Below are 10381 nucleotides of genomic sequence, written 5' to 3' on the forward strand. Positions count from 1 at the left end.
GGACACTAGAACGAATGGATATAAACTGGCCGTCGGGAAGTTTAGGCTCGAAATTAGACGACAGTTTCTAACCATCAGAGGGGTGAAGTTTTGGAACAGCCTTTCAAGGGAAATAGTCGGGGCGAAAGACCTCTCTGGCTTTAAGATTAAGCTTGATAAGTTTATGGAAGGGATGGTTTGATGGGATACAGTGATTTTAGTCAATAGGTCAATAACAATGGTCAATGATGGGATATTAAAAGTTACTACAGAGAACTTTTCCAGGCGGTCTGGCTAGAGAATCTTGCCCGCATGCTCGGGGTTCAGCTGATGGCCATATTTGGGGTCAGGAAGGAATTTTCCTCCAGGGTAGACTGGCAGAGGCCCTGAAGGTTTTTCGCCTTCCTCCGCAGCATGGGGCAGGGGTCGCTTGCTTGAGGATTCTCAGCGACTTGAAGTCTTTAAATAATGATTTGGGGACTTCAACAGCTAAGTCAAGGGAGAGAATTCTTCCAGGAGTGGGTGGGTCAGGTTTTGTGGCCCACATCATGTGGGAGGTCAGACTAGATGATCATAATGGTCCCTTCTGACCTTAGAGTCTATGAGTCTATGAGATCTCCCTCACTGCCCAGCACCCCCCAACAGGCCCCCACTGCCTAGCACCCCAAAACACACAAACCTCCCCCACTGCCCAGTGCCCTCCACACCCTCACAGCCCAGCACCCCCCGCAAACCTCCCAGACACTCACTCCACCACACCCTTCCCCCTTCCCTGGCCGCACTCACCAGCCCTGCTGGGAGGTCTCTGGCTCCTAGGGTGAGAGCGGCAAGGGGAGTCTCCAGTGGTGAGCGGGAGCCGGTTCGTGGGAACCGGTTGTTAAATTTAGAAGCCCTTTTAGAACCAGTTGTCCTGCGCGGGACCGGTTCTAAAAGGGCTTCTAAATTTAACAACCGATAAGTTGAAGTGACCAGGACCATAGCTGGGGGGGAGCAGAGGGAGCGGCTGATCCCCCTGAGCACATTATGCAAAAGTGATGCCTTAAGAGCCGACCCCATGGGTGCTCCAGCTCTCCGCCCCGCTCCCCGGCCCCAGCTCACCTCCACTCCGCCTCTGAACACTCCGCCCCGCTTCTCCCCGTCCCCCCCCGCTTCCCGCGAATCAGCTGTTCGCGCGGGAAGCCTGGGAGGGCAGAGAAGCAAGCGGCGGCTTCGTGCTCAAGCCCAGGGAGGCGGAGACGGAGCGGAGGTGAGCTGTGGTGGGGGGAGCCGTCCGCGCCACAGCAGGTAACCCGGGGGGAGGGGCGCGCAGGGGAACCGCTCCCCGCCCCAGCTCACCTCCACTCTGCCTCCCTGGGCCTGAGCACGAAGCCGCCGCTTGCTTCTCCGCCCTCCCAGGCTTCCTGCGCGAACAGCTGATTGGCGGGAAGCGGGGGGGCTGCAAGCGCAGACTGACCCGGTGTTCCACGCACTGCGCGGTGGCAGCGTGGCCCGGCTCCAGCCGAGCGGCGCGGCTGTAGCGCTGCCACCCACCTCCAGGCAGCGCGGTAAGGGAGCAGGGAGGGGTGCTGGATAGAGGGCAGGGGAGTTCAGGGGGGTGGTGGGGGGCTGGATAGGGGTCGGGGCAGTCAGATGGCAGGGAACAGGGGGATTGAATGGGGGCAAGGGTACCGGGGAGCAGTCAGGAAGGAGCAGGGGTTGGATGGGGCAGTGGGAGGCAGTCAGGGGCAGGGGTTCCAAGGGTGGTCAGGGGACAGGGAGAAGGGGTGGTTGGATGGGGAATCAGGAGAGGAGTTGGATGGGGCGGCGGAGGGCAGTCAGGGGACAGGGAAGGGGGTGGATGGGGCAGGGATCCCGGGGGGGGCATCAAGGAACGCGGGGGGTTGGATGGGGAAGGAGTCCCAGGGGCGGGGAGTAGGCCAAAAAGCGCTCAGGACGGGGGCGGTGGCAGAGCCCTGTGTCCCGCTGGGGTGGACGGAGTGAGGGCTCCGTGCCCGTGTCCCGCTTGGGGCAGTTGGGAGGGGCAGCGGCGCGCGCGGGCTCCGTGTCCTACTTGGGGCGGGGGGGGGTTGAGGCGCGGCGGCGGCACGCGAGGGCTCCATCCCCTTGTCCCGCATTGCTGGCTCCTGTCGGCGGGCAGGCACGCCACCAGGAGCTGCCCCAGGAAGCGCCGTGTAATAGGTCCGTGCCAGGTCTCAACCCTCCTGGGCGGGAGGGGAGCCACACCGACTCACTACTGCTGGAAGTAAACAGCCAGTTAGTTTAGAAGCTCTGGTCCTCCGGTGCAGGGGAGGAGCAAAACCGACAGCTAGCTCAGGGCTCAGGCCCTCAGACAGGGGCTGAGCAGGCGACCGTGAGTTCAGGGCTTAGGCCCGCTGGTGCAGGGGCTGAGCAGACAATAGTTAGTTCAAGGCTCAGGCCCTCTGGTGCAGGGACTGAGCTGACAACAGTTAATTTAAAGCTCAGGCCCTCCGGTGCAGGGGCTGAGCCGACAACAGTTAGTTCGGGGCTCAGGCCCTCCGGTACAGGGGCTGAGCAGACAACAGTTAGTTCGAGGCTCAGGCCCTCTGGTGCAGGGGCTGAGCCGACAACAGTTAGTTCGGGGCTCAGGCCCTCCGGTGCAGGGGCTGAGCCGACAACAGTTAATTTAAGGCTCAGGCCCTCTGGTGCAGGGGCTGAGCCGACAACAGTTAGTTCGGGGCTCAGGCCCTCCGGTGCAGGGGCTGAGCCGACAACAGTTAATTTAAGGCTCAGGCCCTCCGGTGCAGGGGCTGAGCCGACAACAGTTAGTTCGGGGCTCAGGCCCTCTGGTGCAGGGTCTGAGCCGACAACAGTTAGATCGGGGCTCATGCCCTCCGGTGCAGGGGCTGAGCCGACAACAGTTAGTTCGGGGTTCAGGCCCTCCGGTGCAGGGGCTGAGGCGACAACAGTTAGTTCGGGGCTCAGGCCCTCCGGTGCAGGGGCTGAGCCGACAACAGTTAATTTAAGGTTCAGGCCCTCTGGTGCAGGGGCTGAGCCGACAACAGTTAGTTCGGGGCTCAGGCCCTCTGGTGCAGGGGCTGAGCCGACAACAGTTAGTTCGGGGCTCAGGCCCTCCGGTGCAGGGGCTGAGCTGACAACAGTTAATTTAAGGCTCAGGCCCTCCAGTGCAGGGGCTGAGCCGACAACAGTTAGTTTAAGGCTCAGGCCCTCCAGTGCAGGGGCTGAGCCGACAACAGTTAGTTCGGGGCTCAGGCCCTCCGGTGCAGGGGCTGAGCCGACAACAGTTAATTTAAGGCTCAGGCCCTCTGGTGCAGGGGCTGAGCCGACAACAGTTAGTTTGGGGCTCACGCCCTCCAGTGCAGGGGCTGAGCCGACAACAGGTAGTTCGGGGCTCAGGCCCTCCGGTGCAGGGGCTGATCCGACAACAGTTAATTTAAGGCTCAGGACCTCTGGTGCAGGGGCTGAGCCAATAACAGTTAGTTCGGGGCTCAGGCCCTCAGGTGCAGGGGCTGAGCCGACAACAGTTAGTTCGGGGCTCAGGCCCTCCGGTGCAGGGGCTGAGCCGACAACAGGTAGTTCGAGGCTCAGGCCCTCCGGTGCAGGGGCTGAGCAGACAACAGTTAGTTCGGGGCTCAGGCCCTCCGGTGCAGGGGCTGAGCAGACAACAGTTAGTTCGGGGCTCAGGCCCTCCGGTGCAGGGGCTGAGCCGACAACAGTTAGTTCGGGGCTCAGGCCCTCTGGTGCAGGGGCTGAGCAGACAACAGTTAGTTCGGGGCTCAGGCCCTCTGGTGCAGGGGCTGAGCCGACAACAGTAAATTTAAGGCTCAGGCCCTCTGGTGCAGGGGCTGAGCCGACAACAGATAGTTCGGGGCTCAGGCCCTTCGGTGCAGGGGCTGAGCCGACAACAGTTAGTTCGGGGCTCAGGCCCTCTGGTGCAGGGGCTGAGCCGACAACAGTTAGTTCGGGGCTCAGGCCCTCCGGTGCAGGGGCTGAGCCGACCACAGTTAGTCCTGACTCAGGCCCTCCGGTGCAGGGGCTGAGCAGACAACAGTTAGTTCGGGGCTCAGGCCCTCCGGTGCAGGGGCTGAGCAGACAACAGTTAGTTCGGGGCTCAGGCCCTCCGGTGCAGGGGCTGAGCCGACAACAGTTAGTTCGGGGCTCAGGCCCTCTGGTGCAGGGGCTGAGCAGACAACAGTTAGTTCGGGGCTCAGGCCCTCTGGTGCAGGGGCTGAGCCGACAACAGTAAATTTAAGGCTCAGGCCCTCTGGTGCAGGGGCTGAGCCGACAACAGATAGTTCGGGGCTCAGGCCCTTCGGTGCAGGGGCTGAGCCGACAACAGTTAGTTCGGGGCTCAGGCCCTCTGGTGCAGGGGCTGAGCCGACAACAGTTAGTTCGGGGCTCAGGCCCTCCGGTGCAGGGGCTGAGCCGACCACAGTTAGTCCTGACTCAGGCCCTCTGGTGCAGAGGCTGAGCCGACAACAGTTAGTTCGGGGCTAAGGCACTCCGGTGCAGGGGCTGAGCCGACAACAGTTAGTTCAGGGCTCAGGCCCTCCGGTGCAGGGGCTGAGCCGACAACAGTTAGTTCAGGGCTCAGGCCCTCCGGTGCAGGGGCTGAGCCAACAACAGTTAGTTCGGGGCTCAGGCCCTCCGGTGCAGGGGCTGAGCCGACAACAGTTAGTTCGGGGCTCAGGCCCTCCGGTGCAGGGGCTGAGCTGACAACAGTTAATTTAAGGTTCAGGCCCTCTGGTGCAGGGGCTGAGCCGACAACAGGTAATTTAAGGCTCAGGCCCTCCAGTGCAGGGGCTGAGCCGACAACAGTTAGTTCGGGGCTCAGGCCCTCCGGTGCAGGGGCTGAGCCGACAACAGTTAGTTCGGGGCTCAGGCCCTCCGGTGCAGGGGCTAAGCAGACAACAGTTAGTTCGGGGCTTAGGCCCTCCGGTGCAGGGGCTGAGCCAACAACAGTTAAATTAAGGCTCAGGCCCTCTGGTTCAGGGGCTGAGCCGACCACAGTTAGTCCGGACTCAGGCCCTCTGGTGCAGGGGCTGAGCCGACAACAGTTAGTTCGGGGCTCAGGCCCTCCGGTGCAGGGGCTGAGCCGACAACAGTTAATTTAAGGCTCAGGCCCTCCTCATAGCGGGTCCGGGGCAGCTCCGGCCAGTCAGGGTACTGTCCTCGGGCCTCGGAGGTCTCCCGGCCGGGAGCTCCCGGCCGCACGTCTGCTTCCTGCAGTGGCTGGCAGCTGACTGAGCTCTGGTGGCCGACCTTTATACTTCCTGTCCCGCCCCTTGACTTCCGGGGGGCGGGAACAGGCGGCGGTGGCTCCACCCACTCCTCTGCCTGCAAGGGTGCTCCCTCTTCTGGGCAGGAGGGGAGCCACACCGACTCACTACACGCCGTCACGCCAGCCTCGGGACTTTGTGTGCGTGGGGTTTAGAATCCCCCTGCGGGCCACTCAGTGGGCCCCCACGGGCTGTATGTTGTGCAGGCCTGGTCTTGTGGCATACTCTCCACATGTCCTCTGAAAAGCATAAGACGCCATCTGCGGACAATGGCCCCAGTAGTCTGTAGACCGGAGCGACCATAAACATCTGCTTTACAAATGAAGTCGTTCCACTCTATGCCCAATATACAACGTTGGCATTTTATGTGGAAAGCCTCCAGCTTTGCCCACTCTGAGTGGCGCAGTCCCAATGTTTCACAACCGTACAGCAGTACAGAGAGGATACAGTTCGATTAGATCCTGAACTTGGTTGTCGTGCCAAGATGATGTTGATTCCTTATTCATTGTAAACGACCCATGGCAGAGGCTGCAATGCCGCACTCAGGCACCTAAATAAATGGCCTGACTTTTCTCAAATGCTGAATACCAAGAACTTCTCACTCGAATCTGCCGAAGCCGTGGCTGTTCAGCTCCTCTGAAAATGAATCCACTCGTTTAGATGCCTGAATATGAATGTTAGTGCCAGACTTTGGACAGTGACATAAGAAGATATTGGCCTGAGCCTATGCATGGACTCTCATCCTACAATCCAGCCCCTCAACAGATACATCCCAGCTTCTGACTGTGAGCCATTCAGCTACAATGGGGAGGCCTAGATGCTGTAAGTGAATTAACATGTAATGATAGATAGACAGATAGATAGATAGTATAAGCTATTCTATCTACCATCTGCCGTATGGATTTGCTCTGTAGAGCTTGCTGTCCCTGTTACTCATGGGTATTTATGTTCCAGAGCCCCACATGAGAGAGGGAAGGATTTCAGGCCCCAGGCCCAAGTGGGGCAGGAAGAAGCACACGCTCACCTCAGTTGCCTTCTTTGCTGAGGTAAGTTTTGTTGACTTGTTGAACTGAGATTGCAGAGCGTTGCTCAGTCCCATATTCTCACAACTGGCAGCGCCCCATATGTATGTCTGGGGCACCTTGCATCCTCATTTCTTGACCTGTAAGTGGGGTGGCCTGGGGTTTATGTAAAAGGGCAGGGGTTGTGTTGAAACCATAATCATCCAGATACTTCTGAGGAAATCCCTCTGGAACAGTGGAAATAGCGTAGCATTCGGCCATCAGTCCCTCGGTAATTTCCCAGATTGTGACTGAGTTTAATTTCCCGTGAGACGTCTTGAAAACTGCTCTCTTTGTTGAGAGGCTGAACCTCTGAAAGTTCGCCCTGGAGAATGTAAGCATTGACAGGAGAGCCGTTGTGTTGATTCCCTAGGGTGCACTGTCGAGCACGCCGGCAGACAGACCCAGATCAGAAGACCTGGACTTGGTACGTGAACGTAAGTAATATCCTTAGGTTAGTGCAGTGAGGAAGCAGAGGTCCCAGGATGTGGGTCAAGGAGATGGCAATGGGGACGCAGAGGCCCTGTCATGGCACCAATGGGATCTAATTTGTACTGTGTACTTTGGTCATCCACTGTGTGATATCCTCTTCTGTAATGGGCGCCATCGGCCTGTTGTAATGGCTCCAACACCACCCTCCTCCCAGCCTCAGGAGAGGGAGGTGTTCCCAAGGGAGAGGGGGCATAGCTGCGGCATCCCCGAGGCTTCTCTGCTTTATGCTGGGGGCTGGCCCAGTGGCCAGATGGCCTCCAAGTTAGTGGGGGTGGCTCACAAAAGCGGCTTTCAGGCACATTCCCACGCAGCTGCCAGGATCTGCACTGAGCCTAGGATCTGCAGAACCATATCACAGGCTGGGCCTCAAGGCTGGCAGGTTGGCAGATGCTGCACTGAGCAGCAGAGTTACTCTGTATCCTGAGTCAGGAAGCTTTTCTGCTGCTTCGCTGATCAGAGGAGCCTGGTAGTTAAATGAGGCAGGAAGATACACCTGGTTAATGCAAAGACACAGATGGAGCCCTGGAAGCCCGTATTTCCTGGTGTTTAGTCAAAGAAGATCAGGCCTGGGCAATATGACTTGACAGTCCTTAGCAAGGACTCATCAGAGAGACCCTCAGATGTAAAGAGGGAGGAGGTGGGGGATATTGGGTACAAACTCCCCAGATCCAGTTCCTTAGTCCGGGAACTGAGTGAGGGTGAGACCAGCCCGTCAGTCAAAGGAAATAGTGGACAGTGAGATGGTTATAGGCTAAGCCTAGTGACGCAGGAATGAGTCCAACCCCTCTTTGTTCAAGGTGGCCTGATCCAAACAAAGCTCACAGAAGTCAGTCTCTCTGTTGTCTTTAATGGGCTTTGGCCCAGGCCCATGGAGAAGGGAATGTGTTCTTTGAGCCCTACAAAGGACAGAGCAGAGACCATTTCCATCATTAATGGTGTGATGATTGAGCTGGAATAAAGCTAATCCAGGGTTCCCCTTTCTCTGCTGTCGCTAAACTTCTTTTTTCCTTGTTGATCCCCCAACACACGAACTGCTGGGCACCGCCAAAGTCCACAAAGAGGAGAAAACAAGGAGGAGCAGCATCCGCCTGCTAAAATTCATGGCTGAGGACGGACCAAGTAACCTTTGACCCTGGCTAGCTCATTATGCGTTCCACAGGGGACCCTTATTACATAACAGTACAGTGATTGGCCAGCCCCAGGCTGGCAGGATAAACCCAGAGCACAGCAACCTCTGTCCTCATGACTGAAATGGGCTAGTGCCACTAGACTAGGTCATGCCTCCTTCACCTCTATTCCGCAGCAGTAGGGGTATGAATCACAGCAAGGAGATCAAAGCTCTGTAGAGCTAGAGACAAGCTCTCTCCTCACCACCTTTCATATGGCAATTCTCACCCCTCCCCCATCCCCACCCTCACACACACACACACACACACACACACACACACACACACACACACACACACACACACATTTACAGAGGAGACTCTAGACAAAATACAGCAAAGGGCAAAATAACTGGTCCATGGACTGTGGGAGGAGAGTTATGGGCACGGAGTGAGGGAGCTGATGGCAAGGGGAAGGCTCCGGGCGAGTGTGGTCCCGGTGATCAGCGAGCCTACGGGAGTTATTCACATTCTCCGGAGGCCGGGACAATTGCTTAAAACGAAGACAGGAAAGCTGGAGGCAAGACCACGTTAACCATTAAAGCAGCCTGTCGGTTTGCCTGGGACGGGGACAGTCCAGCTCGCAGCGTAGTTCTCCTACAGTCGCTCTGGACTGACTCTGGCTCTTGTCCCCACTGAGTCTCCCACCCCAGCCACCGTGCGCACATGAGCCCAGGGCAATTCTGAGGAGACCCCTATTTTCTGAACAACGGCTTCAGGAAGGACCTGGCTGGCTGGGAAAGCGCAGAGCACTACAGAGCCGGCTGGGCCCTTCATGTTTTTCAGCCTGTCAGCATATTGGATTCAGACTAATTCTCAGGCTGAACTCTATTTAGAACAGGTACCTTTGTTCCTTCCTGCGCTAACGTCACTCCGCTTTGGGGGAGAATAAGGACAAAGGCCTATTAGAGATCTGTAGAAAGCCGATCTGGGAGACAGATTCTTCCACAGCTGCTACTGTGAGATTCTGACAGCATCCTCTGAACCATCGGGTGCTGGCTGCTGTCAGAGATGGGGTCCTGGACTGGATGGAACTCAAGTTTGATTCAGTCTGCTAATGCCTATAGCTAGTCCTTCACTAGTCAGTACCAGACTCCAAGAACCAGCTGCTCGGATGGTGCAAATTGGCTTAGTGCTATGGACGGCAATGGAGCTCTGCAAATTCCCACCAGCTGAGGATCTCTAGCCCTGCAGCATCAGTGACTCAGGACACTGGAGTGTGTTGGCCGAGGCTTTGAAATGATCATGGCAGTGAGAGATGGGCTCAGACTGGAAACCCCAAACCCAGCACTGGTGGACTTGGGGACGCTGAGATCTGGATCCGGAGCCAGAGCTGAATGATGTGGCTTGGGGCAGTCGCTGATTACAATAACCCCTGGTGTGTATCTGGGCTGTGTGCACTGCACACTGGGCTCCCAACTGCAGGATTTGACTAGTAGCCTTTTAAAAAAAAAAGTTTTGAGGTGCAGAAGGACAAGGAAAAATGTGACACCCCGTCCCAGACCCTGAACTATTTCTCAAAAAGAAGAACAGGAGGACTTGTGGCACCTTAGAGACTAACAAATTTATTTGTTAGTCTCTAAGGTGCCACAAGTCCTCCTGTTCTTCTTTTTGCGGATACAGACTAACACGGCTGCTACTTTGAACTATTTCTGTGCTACAGGGGTCCCTTTACGAACACAGCAGCCATCTCCATACAGCAGCTAACAAAAAAAAAGCTTCCATGATCCTTAAATCCTGACCCTGTCCCTCTTCCATCCTGCACTGTCCTTTATTACACAAAGGCCTTGTCTACACCTACGTCAGCACGTAGGGTGCGTGTAGCTACACGTGAAAGGCTGTGGTAGGGAGGGCAGCCAGGCTCAGCTTGGGGAGCTGCCGGTGCCATTCCTCACTGCCTCCCCCCACCACAGCCTTTCCCCACTGGAATCTTTCACTGCCGTGGGGAAAGGCTCTGGCAGCGGGGAAGGGGCAGGACTCTACCCTACTAAATATAGCAGCGTAGACTGGGGAGGCCCTGAATGGGTATGTAGGGTGCATAGCCATAGGGTTCAAGCATCCCTTTACTTGCCTTAGCCAGTCCTCACCATCTACACTGCTGTTACACCCGTGCTAGCAGGGTCGAAATAGCCCCAAGTGTAGACCTACCCAAAGCAACCACCTCTGTTCCTGGAGTCCTAATTGACTGCGCTTGAAGAGGCTTGGGGATTGCAAAGGAAGGCAGGGTCCAAGTTAACACCCTAGCCCAGCAGCAGCCCCTCTGGTGGGAATTCGTCCTGGGCTCACTGCAAGGAAACAGTTCCCCCTTAGTTAGGACTTTTTATTGTTCTTCCAAAAAAGTAAGGCAGAAACTAGTCATGTAAGCCACTCACCACAGGGTGGCGCTGATGCTCTGCCTCCCCTACGTTTTTCTCCTCTTCGGTCC

The 10381-nt window shown here is 57.0% G+C and overlaps 1 long non-coding RNA gene across 1 annotated transcript in view; it reads left to right on the forward strand.

The window, feature by feature from the left end:
• The first annotated feature begins 2047 nt into the window (after positions 1-2047).
• LOC135978649 (uncharacterized) overlaps positions 2048-10381 on the forward strand; it is a 9464-nt gene continuing 1130 nt past the window's right edge. Inside the window, exons 1-3 of the long non-coding RNA XR_010596029.1 lie at positions 2048-6059; positions 6192-6283; positions 6672-6735. This is a non-coding gene — a long non-coding RNA (uncharacterized LOC135978649). The remainder of the gene's footprint in view (positions 6060-6191; positions 6284-6671; positions 6736-10381) is intronic.

This window comes from Chrysemys picta, unplaced genomic scaffold (assembly GCF_011386835.1).
Source record: "Chrysemys picta bellii isolate R12L10 unplaced genomic scaffold, ASM1138683v2 scaf358, whole genome shotgun sequence".
Classification (NCBI taxonomy): Eukaryota; Metazoa; Chordata; order Testudines; family Emydidae; genus Chrysemys; species Chrysemys picta.